The 10,934-nt window shown below is 38.7% G+C and overlaps 1 pseudogene; it reads right to left on the bottom strand.

Moving 5' to 3' along the window:
- Nucleotides 1–1,890: 1,890 nt before the first annotated feature.
- Nucleotides 1,891–3,707, bottom strand: LOC112720663 (uncharacterized; annotated as a pseudogene).
- Nucleotides 3,708–10,934: the final 7,227 nt, after the last annotated feature.

Raw genomic sequence — 10,934 nt, 5'->3', positions numbered from 1 at the left:
ACTCTAGGCAAGAAACGGAAAGCGAGAGAGTAAAGGGAGAAGTTACGAAGAAGAATGAAGAAGAGAAACCGTTTCTGATGGCAAAATTCAAACCAAAGGAAATGGGGCATTTGAAGTCAATTAATGAGGGCATTAAACCCTCGCACGTTCCTAAAGCGCTGATATAAAAGCGCGCGCTTTTAAAGGAAAACGTTCCACATTCAAAAAGGCTCTACAAAGAAAGGAATCGACAAAATGCTTGAGTTCGGCTTCACTAGAAGGACCGAAGTCAAAGACTCGACCTCGACAAAAAGACCGAGCTCAAGCAGGGGCACTGTTCATACCCTGGGTCGAGCTATCCGACCTGGGATGATTGGAGACAAAGCGACCGACCTCTTCAGGTCAGACTATCCGACCTCTTTACAAAAGCGGTCGGCCAAATCGACAGGAAGGCCCAAGAAGGCCCAAACAAAGGAACACAGCCCAATCCAAAGGTAGCCCAAGCCTACAGAAAGAAGGGCGGTTCCGTTGAAGATAAGCTGACCTCACCCAAAGATAAGATAAGATAGGATAAAATAACTAACTTATCTTATCAGAAAGGTCAGCCCACACTACTATAAATACACTGGAGCACCCAGGTATAACTCATACTCTGATTCTACAATAAACCTGCTTAATACCCGTGCTGACTTAAGCATCGGAGTCTCTTGTAGGTACCCCCACCCTCCGGTGACCAAGGATCAGAAGTGAAGCCAGTCCAACAAGTCGGACATCACAGCTCCGGCCGCCACCAGCCAGCCGGATACGTCATCTCCGACCAGTACAGAAGATCTCATCCGAGATCGGCCTACAGTTTCAGGTAACCCTCGAAACAGTGACCTTTTTAGATAAGATAAGTTAGTTATCTTATCTTATCTTATCTTATCTTTGGGTGAGGTCAGCTTATTTTCAAGGGAACCACCCTTCTCTCTGTAGGCTTGGGCTGCCTTTAGATTTGGGTCATGTTCCTCGATTTTGGGCCCTCTTTGGGCTTTCCTGTCGATTTGTCCAAGCTCTTTGGGAAGAGGTCGGATGGTTTGACCTAAAGAGGTGGTCGCTTTGTCGCTAGTCATCCCGGGTCGGACATCTCGACCCAGGGTATGAACAAGATCTTTGTTGACAATTCCATCAAAGAGCGAAGGTTTCATCCATCCCTCAGCAAGCAACCAGTTTCCTAGATTCATAGCTTTGTATGGCAAATTCTGTGCAACAAGAACAGAATGAGGAGGGTATGAGAGGCATAAAGCCAACAAGAAGGCAAACAAGTATCTATATGCCATTCTAAATTGTTTCGTGAATAAGATTGTAAAGAATCACAGAGTATTTATAGCCATGGTTTGTAAATTAATATCATACAATAAAGCACATTATGTTAGTATTGAAAGAGAAATGTCAATTTGTAATGACTTGACCTAAGTGTGAACGAAATTCAGATATTCATATTATTAATTACTAATTAGGCACCTCTCTCATAGGCACTAATAGAGCCACTGGCCATGGTCAAATGTAGATATAATCATCTAAACGCATAATGAGTGAGAGAGAGTATCAGGAAGAATCAACCCATTTACAAGCCTTTTGCCCAAGTTGTCACGAAACTAAAATGGTTAATGAGAAATCATTAGTCATCTTTCTTTCATTAAAGAAACAACAACTATCTTTGGATAATCTAATACAATTGTTGTGTGTTTGTATCGCTAAGAATTCAGCCTCGACGGTTACAGGGTGGAAGTTTCTCAATGAGCGTAATCTACACGGTCAATAGACTAGTGGGCAGTGCCAGCGGGAAGTGGGCACTACACTTTGGCACTGGAATAACAACCAACTCCATTACTCCAAGTCTCCAAGACAAGTTGACCTAAAAGAACAAAAAATATCAATGCAGTAGTGGCATTGAATTGAACAATTATTAAAGCATGTATTGCACAAATCTGGGCTGAAGATAATTATTAAAGCATCTTTGGCACAAATCTGGGCTGAAGATACTATACTAGCGAGATTTAGGAATCCATCATTTCATCTCTCCTAATTAAAATTTAATAGACTCACAAATCACTAATCAGTACACATAATCTCAGCCTCTCTCAAAGTATTTGCCTTATGATAGTGCTAGGCTATGCATGGCTGCAAAGAAGGACCACACAAACAATCATTTCCGGCAAAGGCACTGGCCGGGAACTGAATCTTTGGAATCTAACCACAAAGATGGTTATAACTGACGTTCAGCTTCTGAAGCCCAACCACACCCTTCGCAATCTTCCCAAACACCGAATTTCTAGACAAATCCAAGTACTTGAGCTTCTCCGCGATCCTCAAACCTCCCATATCGAACTTCAACTTGTTCCCTGAAGCCCAGAACCCTACCAAATAGTCTGTTCTATTCAGCAATCCAATGGCGCTCCCTGAGATATCATTTCCAAAGAGATCAATGTAGTCGTAGAAGTAAGTCTCCGAAGGTTTCCAATCATCCAGCTTCATCCTTATTCCACACTTGGCCAGCTTCAACGAGTAGATAACCGGAGACGAAGTCACCCACTTGGGGATTATTCCCAGGTGCAAATTGTGGTTCGACAAATCCAGAGATTCAATTCCTTTCACGTTCATCTGGGGGAACGGATCTACCAGCAAGTTGTTGGAGAGGTTCAGGTTGAAGATCTTCATCAAGTTCTTGAAGCTCTGAGGCACGCTTCCAGTGAATCGGTTCGAGGAGAGATCGAGTGTGTCGAGAGCCTTCATTTTCCCTAGAAAATCAGGGATTTTCCTGGAAAGCGAGTTCTGTCCCAGTTCCAGGTATCCCAGTATTGGTGCCAGCGTGGCAATCGACGCCGGAATCGTGCCAAAAAATTTGTTCCGAGAAAGTTCTAGAAACCTGAGGTTCTTTAACGAAGTGAAAAAATCGAGAATGTTACCACTGAGCTGGTTGCCTTGCAAACTCAGATATGTGAGGCTCTTGAGGTTTTGAATCCCGTCTGGGATAACACCAGTGAGGAGGTTGTCGCCGAGTTTGAGCTGAGTGAGCTAAGTCAACAGGGATAGTGAACTCAGCAATGTTCCGGTTAAGCGATTGCCTTGGAAGCTGAAGGCGCCAAATTTTCGAGTGGAGTTTCCAAAAGAATTGGGTATGCGACCCGAGATTTGGCTGTTCTCGATGTAGATGTATTGGAGGTTGGGCATATTGAGGAGGAAACCCGGGAAAGGGACCCGATATGTTTCGGAGATTAGTGAAATAGATACCGTCGAGAAATTGGAGCTTTGAGAGGGAGGACGATATGGTACCCGATAAGAAGCTATTGGGTTGCTCGGGTTGACCCCCAAGAGAAATGCTTGTGACCCGTTTGTTTTCAAATAGGCAGTTAAGGCCCGGTCACGTGCAACAATTGGTTCCGCGTATCCATTTGCTGAGCATCCCAGATGGGTCCGATTTGATGCCCGGTTTGAAGCCCAATAGGCCTGCTTCGTCATCCGGGTGGCATTTTACTGCATTGGCCTTGAGGTGTAGCGGTGTGAAGATGGTGCAGAGGATCAAGAGTGTTGTTGTTGCAGTGGGGATGCTCATTTTTATTTTGTGGGTTCTACTCAGTTTTGCAAGCTTATGTTAATATGTTATATAAGAAAAGAAAAGAAAATGTAGTTGCAATTATTGACTATGAATATAAATGCATGATTATCTGGATCTGGGGTTCTGTCTTGGAAGCATTGGTCAGTGGATATCTACCATCTAGCTGGAGGGAGCCTCCAGAATTGACGCATTTATACTTTTCTTTTGTGTAGTGCAAGTGCTGTAATGTGGTTATGGTTCCACTTTCCACACACTACCCCTTGCTTTGCATTGTCCCAGTTTGCAGTACACTGTGGCACGTAGCCTTCTTGAACACTTCAAAATTTTGCCTGCTCTTATCTTAAAATATTGTTTTGAAAATCCTCCTACAAATCTTTTGTTTCAACATCTCTTTCCTCATACACTCAGTTTTACATTAAGAATGGACAATTGACAATTTTCGGGTATATTACCGACATCTAGACTTTGTACATTGCTATATGTTATGTTTTAATAGCTTTGTACATTGCTATATAGCACTTCTAAAAATAAACTTAGTTGTACCCCATGACATTTGCAATCTTTGTGCATGCATTGCTTGAATATTGGAATAATCCAATATCTTCTTTTCGTGATAGCCAAACTAATTATCCCATTTTTTTAATTAATTTTAGAATTTTGTTAGCACTCAGCAGCAATTAAACTAAAATTTTAGTTAAATAACTTCACTTGCGTAATTGTTTGGACGTATGAGTATCAACTCTCAGGTAGCGTTTGTTTGCGAGACAGAGACCAAGAGACAGAGACAGAGAGACAGAGACCAAGAGACAGAGATAGAAATAAGTATTAGTATTGTATTTGATGTGAAAGTGTACAAGACTGATTTATGTCTCAATATCCTATTTGGTTTGAAATAAAAAATAGAGACTAAATATTTAAAATTACTAAAATGCCCTTAATTTTAATAATAAACCCTAACCCCCAAATACAATTTCATTTTCATCAGCATCCAACCCTAACCCATTTTTTCGTCTCCTCTACCCTTTCTCCTCTCCTCTGTCGTGAATGAATTGTGGAGCCTGACCCACCGTCGGTAGCACCTCCAAGGGTCGAAACCACGATGGCGCCTCTTCAGTTCTCCTTGGTTCATCTTCGTGGCCCCAGTTGTCACCCTCGATTTGTGACGCTGTTTCTGTATCCATGCCGGTGGGTGTGCGTCGCCACCGTCTCGGAGTTGTGCGTCCAGTCTCCACTGTTTCTCTGTCAATGGAGCTGGTATGTTCTTTCAATTAACCTTATTTGCTTGTTAATTTTGTGAAGTTCAAGAGGGATTTTTGATTACCCCATTTTCTAATTTGTGAAACGCTCACCTTCTGATTTGTCCTCATGTTGATGAAAATGTTTAAATCCCTCGTTGGATGATTTGAGATTTGCCCTGATTTGCTTCAAATTGCTAATTCGTGCTTCTTCAAATGTTGAAGATTTCTGAAGTTGTTATATCCGAGTTTTTATTTGCCCTCATTTGTAGATTTATGAATTTTGTGTCATATTTTTTAAAGATTTCAGAATGTGTGATTGCTGATTGCTGATTCCATTGTTTGTGTATCATATAATTTTTTTCAGCTTACTTGTGCTTGTTAATTGCTGATTTGTAAATCTGTGATTGCTATTTTTTTAAATTTATTTATGATGATTACTGTATAGAAAATCAAAGAAGATGATTTGAGAACTGTTTATCATAATTATGTTCCTGTTGTCACTCGTTTTTGTTAGCAAAATTAGTACTCACTGGTGTGCTATATTGATTTGGGAATGTATTTTTTTACTACTGTCTAACATATTAGGAGTGTGAAAATTTATTGGAAAAGCTAGAGGCACCAACATTTGATTTTAAATACGACAAAGAATCTCTTCCTTGAAGATATCTTGAATTGGAAAATTTGTTTTGATTAGATTCATTAGTGCATTTTATTTCGACTAGTTGATTCATTCTTGTATTGTGTTACTATTTGTTGTTAACCTGGTAAATTATTTTTGCTTACTGTTAAAGGTATAGCCTGGTTAACAATGGCTTCCACAAGTAGAAGATCTACAAGTGGTTCGTACAGTAGCGGCAACGTAACAGGAGAACATTTTTGTGAGTGTGGTTTAAGAGCACCGTTACAAGTTTCGAATAGCATGGCCAACCCGGGTAGAAAGTATTATGCGTGTCCTGCAAGGCGATGTGGATGGTTTAGATGGGCAGGTCCAAGTATCCAACATTCTGACGTTGGAGATGATCGCTCTTGTCAACTGAATTCTAATTTGAGGAGCGAACGAGTGGAAAAACTTCATACTGATGTTGTGTATCTCAAATTATTAGCATTCATTCAACTTTTTGTTTTTGTAGTCTGTGTTGTCTTGGTCATTTTATTGTTGTGTAAGTTGTAGTATGACCTTTAAACTCAAATAGGCAAATGAGAAATTGTAATAACTAGTTTGAGAACATGTTTCAGTATTTTTTATTGTTAATTATAAAATGAGTACAGGTTCACATCTCCTCTTCTCTTTGTCACTGTAGTCCTTTTTACTTCACTACTGCTCTCACTTTATATTTCCTTTTTGTTATTAAATACCATATAAGAGGAATCATATTATACACATTATGTTACATTAAAAGAAATAGATATGAAGCTAAGGCAGAATGGTGTGACGATGAGTGGCATTAGAAGTTAGAACACAAGAAGAAAGAAGAAAAAATGGGTCCAAAAGTGCAATGAGAAAAAATAAGGGGTTCTTGCAATGTGGTTGAGAGTGAGAGTGAGTGGCACAGTTTCCACAGAGACACCAACTCAGAACGAGTGTGACATATTGTCTCATGTGCTGCATTTGTTGATGTTTTAAAAGTGGATAAATTTTTATTTAATAAGGTTAACAAGACTCTACCATTCTATGTAAATAAATTATTATTTATCTTATCTTACCACAACTTCTTCTTGAATAACAGAGATGATGACATTCTCATCTTAAACCAATATTTAAAGAGTGAATGAGAAATAAGCTTTTTTCTTCCATAATATGATTTGAAAAGGCTTGTTCTTGGTGTTGTGATCCTGTAATAATTGAGACACATGATATGAATGTTAAATGCATAAGTTGCTGATAGTGGTAAGTGTGAAATAAAGTAGATATAGTTGTGGTTTAAAAAAAATAACAAAAGCAAATACTAGAAGAAGAACTGCATTACTGAGAACCACAAATTATAAGAATGGAACAGTTGATGACCAAAAACTAAGATAATTGTCATTAACATGATCATGACCATAAATATTATACTTAGTAAACAATTCCTACTCAAGCGACGAAAATAAAGGCCATACCACAATGCCGATAAAACTGTACAAAGAACCTACACCTATTTTGAACATAGCAAAATAAAGGCGTTACCAAAATATCTATCCAAATGCATACCAAATATAAGTTTGTATGTTATACCATCTTAAACATAACTATCTCACAAAATCCTAAAACTCTATAGTGAAAAAACTTAATACCCTAAGTCAAACTTAATAGCCTAAGCCAAACTTAATACCCTTAACCAACAGTCAACTTCATATAATGGAATGCACAAGGCCAATCATCTGTGAATCTGACAAGCCCCAGAAGTGTGCATACACATTAGGACTCTCAGCAAACTTCAAAATCGCCCTCACCACCTCATCATCACCGAACCCAAGCTGTGTGAGCTTCTCGCCAACCTTCCACCTCTCGTTCACACCGACAATGGCATCAGCTATCAGTTGGGCATTCTTTCTTTGGTTAGCCGAAGATTGCTGAATATGGTTGGCCATCCTCTCCAGTACGTCAAGTTGTTTTCTCTTCCTCCCGTATCGCCTTGTGCTTCCTGCACTCGCATCGGCTTTAGAATGTGATGCTTGTCCTTGCATTGATGGCCCTTCGTTGTTGTCTGGATGTGGACACATCTCAGACTCATCAAATCCAACTGCAGTGTCTTATGTCTCTTCATTAACCTGTTCCTCCGCATCAAAGCCACTAACTGTCGCTACTCCCGTGGCTCTATCCCTCCCAAATATACCCTCCAGCCGATGAAATAGAGAAAATGGCTTGCCAGGACTGTAGAACTTGGTTGGATGTGCCTGTGAAAATATAAACCGAATTTAACAAATTTATTATGAAGTTCCTGATGAAAAACTAGTTACAATAATGAAATTCCGAATAATTTAATAATACATGAGAAGATTATTCAACTTTTAATATCAATATATATATATAATACTAGAAGGGAAAAATATGGATCATAAATTCAGATGGAATAATACATAAAAGAGCATACATTGAAAGAAAGTTTAGTTAATAAACTTTGCCTCTATGAAAAAGACGTGAAATAGATGAATGGATGAGGCTTGTATAGATTATAGGGCATGTTCCATTGTTAGTGAGAAAGCAAGAAGAGAAGGAGACTGTTCTTGCCAACACCAGAGTCACCAATCAATAACACTTAATACGAGTAATCAAATCTGCTATTCCCTACTTTTGAACCTGAACCCGTTTCTCTCTTTTCTTTTTTTACCCTTTCCAAATTCAATTAAAACTCCAATAATAAGAGCATGCAAGTAGACTCATTCAACCATGATTGTTGATGTCACTTTTACATAATAAAGAAAAGGGGTCAAAGTAATTAACTTCTATACCAGAAGAATACTAGCATGATTATTGATCATAGATTGAATTATTAAAGCATTATTCAACTAGACTTGTTCAAGAGGTGCAAAGTGGCTCAGACTCAATAAAAATATGAATCACACTCACCTTTAACCATTTATCAAGGACATCTTTGCTATCAACCTCGACACATTGTTTCTCATGGTTCCAGCCGAATCCACTACATCCAAGCATGTCAGCGGCGTACTGATACTTCTCCTTCAACTGCTTGTGCTTATTCTTGCAGTGCTTCGCGGTCAGTGTACAACTGGGGAAGGCCTCCAGCATCTTCAGAGCCAGTTTTTCGAATGTTCCGAGTTTAAACTGCCCGCAATCAGCCCTCTGAGCGTCTACCACAAACTCCTCCATGAAGCCAACAAAAGCATTAGTCTCTTCATCACTCCACATGTGCTTATTCTCCATTTTTACCTACCAAAATTAAGATAATCAAAACTGTACATAAATTATCTAAATTACAATTAATTTACATAAAACAGGTAATTGCCATTACAAATGAAACAGCGAAAAATAACACAAATAGTAAAAATAATAAAACAATTAGTTACCATTACAAATAATAATAAAACAGCAAACAATATCACAAATAGGTAGTTGCCATTACAAATGAAGATGTGCTATTACAATCTTTCCCGTCTCAACAAGTCATACAAATTAAAATGCAGCTGATAAACTACTATTTTATGGTTTATTTTGTTCTCAATTGAGTGGTTATTTATCAAGCCTTTGCACACTTATTCATACAATTTGCATGATTTTACAATTCCTTCCCAATTTTACTCTATGATTAAAAACATGCTTCTTTGGCCTTAAAATTACTATGTTTAATCCTCTCTTTTATACCATTCGATGTCGTGATCTATGTGTTAAGTGTTATCAGGCTTTATAGGACAAGAATGGCTTAGAGGATGGAGAGGAAGCTTGCAAAAATGGAAGGAGCACAAGAAATAAAGGAGACAAACAGCGAGGAGTGACACGCACGCATGGCTCACGCATGTGCATGAATCGGAGTTTGCACGGCGACGCGTGCGCGTGCCTGAAGCGTATGCATGACAAGAAAAATCGCCAAACGACGTGCACGCATGACTGACGCGCACGCGTGACTGACGCGTACACGTGATATGCGCTATCTACAGAAATCGCAGAAAACGCTGATGGCGATTTTGGGCCATGTTTGGACCCAGTTTTCGGCCCAGACATACAGACTAGAGCCATGGGACAAGCAGAGACTCAACAGACATTCTCATTAGTTTTTAGTTTTAGTTTTGAATCTTAGAGAGAAATTACTACTTCCTCTAGGTTTCCTTTACATTCATAGATTTCTAGTTTTGATGCTTTTGCTTTGGATATTGAGAAGAGTCACTACCTCCGTTGAAGTTGCTATTATTCTAGTTTGTTTTCCTATTCATTTACTCTTTTGATTACTTATTAACCCTGTTTACATAAGGATGTTGCATTTTGGGATTTATTAATGCAAAGAATTATTTTTATCTTTAATTAATTTTTAGTTCCTATTTTATTTAATTTATCATGTCTCCTTCTTATATTTCTGTGAACGTTATATTCATGTCAATGGAGTAGATTCCCAACTTGACTTAGGGGTTGATTAAAAGGAGACCCTTGAGTTGGAATGCTCAAGTGATTAGTTAAATTGGAAGTTATTGGCTAATTCTCTATTTACTAACGCTAATCCTTCCCAAGGGAGAGGATTAGGACTTGTGAATAAGAGCTAGCTCAATCACTTGACTTTCCTTTATTTAGTAAGGGTTAACTAAGTGAAAACAACAACCTCTTGATACTATACTTGGAAAAATCCAACAAGGATAGAACTTCCAATTAATCTTCCCCCGGTCAAAGCTTTTTATTCTGAATACATAAATCTCTTTTAATTTACATTGCTTTAATTTACAATCATTTACTTTTCAATTCTCCTACTCTTAAAAATTTCTCGGAAAATTTCTGACTAATAAAATAGCACTCTTTTGTCAACTCGTTGGAAGACGACCTGGGATTCCTACTCCCAGTATTTTTATTCTAAATTTGTGACAAGCCTTCTAAATTGATAAGCGAATTTTTGCTGGTTAAGAACTGTACTTGCAACATATTTCTTATATTAATTTCTTAATTGGATAATTTCTGCCTCATCAATTTTTGGCGCCGTTGCCGGAGAGTTGCAATTGTGTGCTAAATTATTAGTTGGTGTACATATTTTTAATTTTTGCATATTTTATTTTATTTTATTACCATGAGCTGTATGTTTCTTTCATTGAATGACGCGTTCACTGCCTGATCCGAGCTTAGCCGCATTTGATCCTGAAATTGAAAGAACTATTTCACGTATTAGACAAGCTCGACGGTGGTTAGCCTCTGAGGGTAGTGAAGTGGTTACTACCAATTTACCAGTCTCTTCTGAAGGCGAATCTGAAGCGCCATCTGAGGAAGAAACAAGCTCCTTTTCTACTAATTCGGTTGATCTACATGCAGGTAATATGGCGGAGCCCAGAAGGATTACTCTCCAGGAGGCAGGAGTCCTAGACTTCACACTGCAACCGTATCAAGTGCGTCACCCAAATCTGGCTGCAGATTTTGAACTGAAGACTGCACTAATCAACTTAATGCCTAAGTTTCATGGCTTATCTGCTCAAGAACCTATCAAGCA

Source organism: Arachis hypogaea, chromosome 11, assembly GCF_003086295.3.
Source record: "Arachis hypogaea cultivar Tifrunner chromosome 11, arahy.Tifrunner.gnm2.J5K5, whole genome shotgun sequence".
NCBI classification, from domain to species: Eukaryota; Viridiplantae; Streptophyta; class Magnoliopsida; order Fabales; family Fabaceae; genus Arachis; species Arachis hypogaea.
Note: the sequence above shows the minus strand (reverse complement) of the source record. Positions and strands in the feature narration are given on the sequence as shown.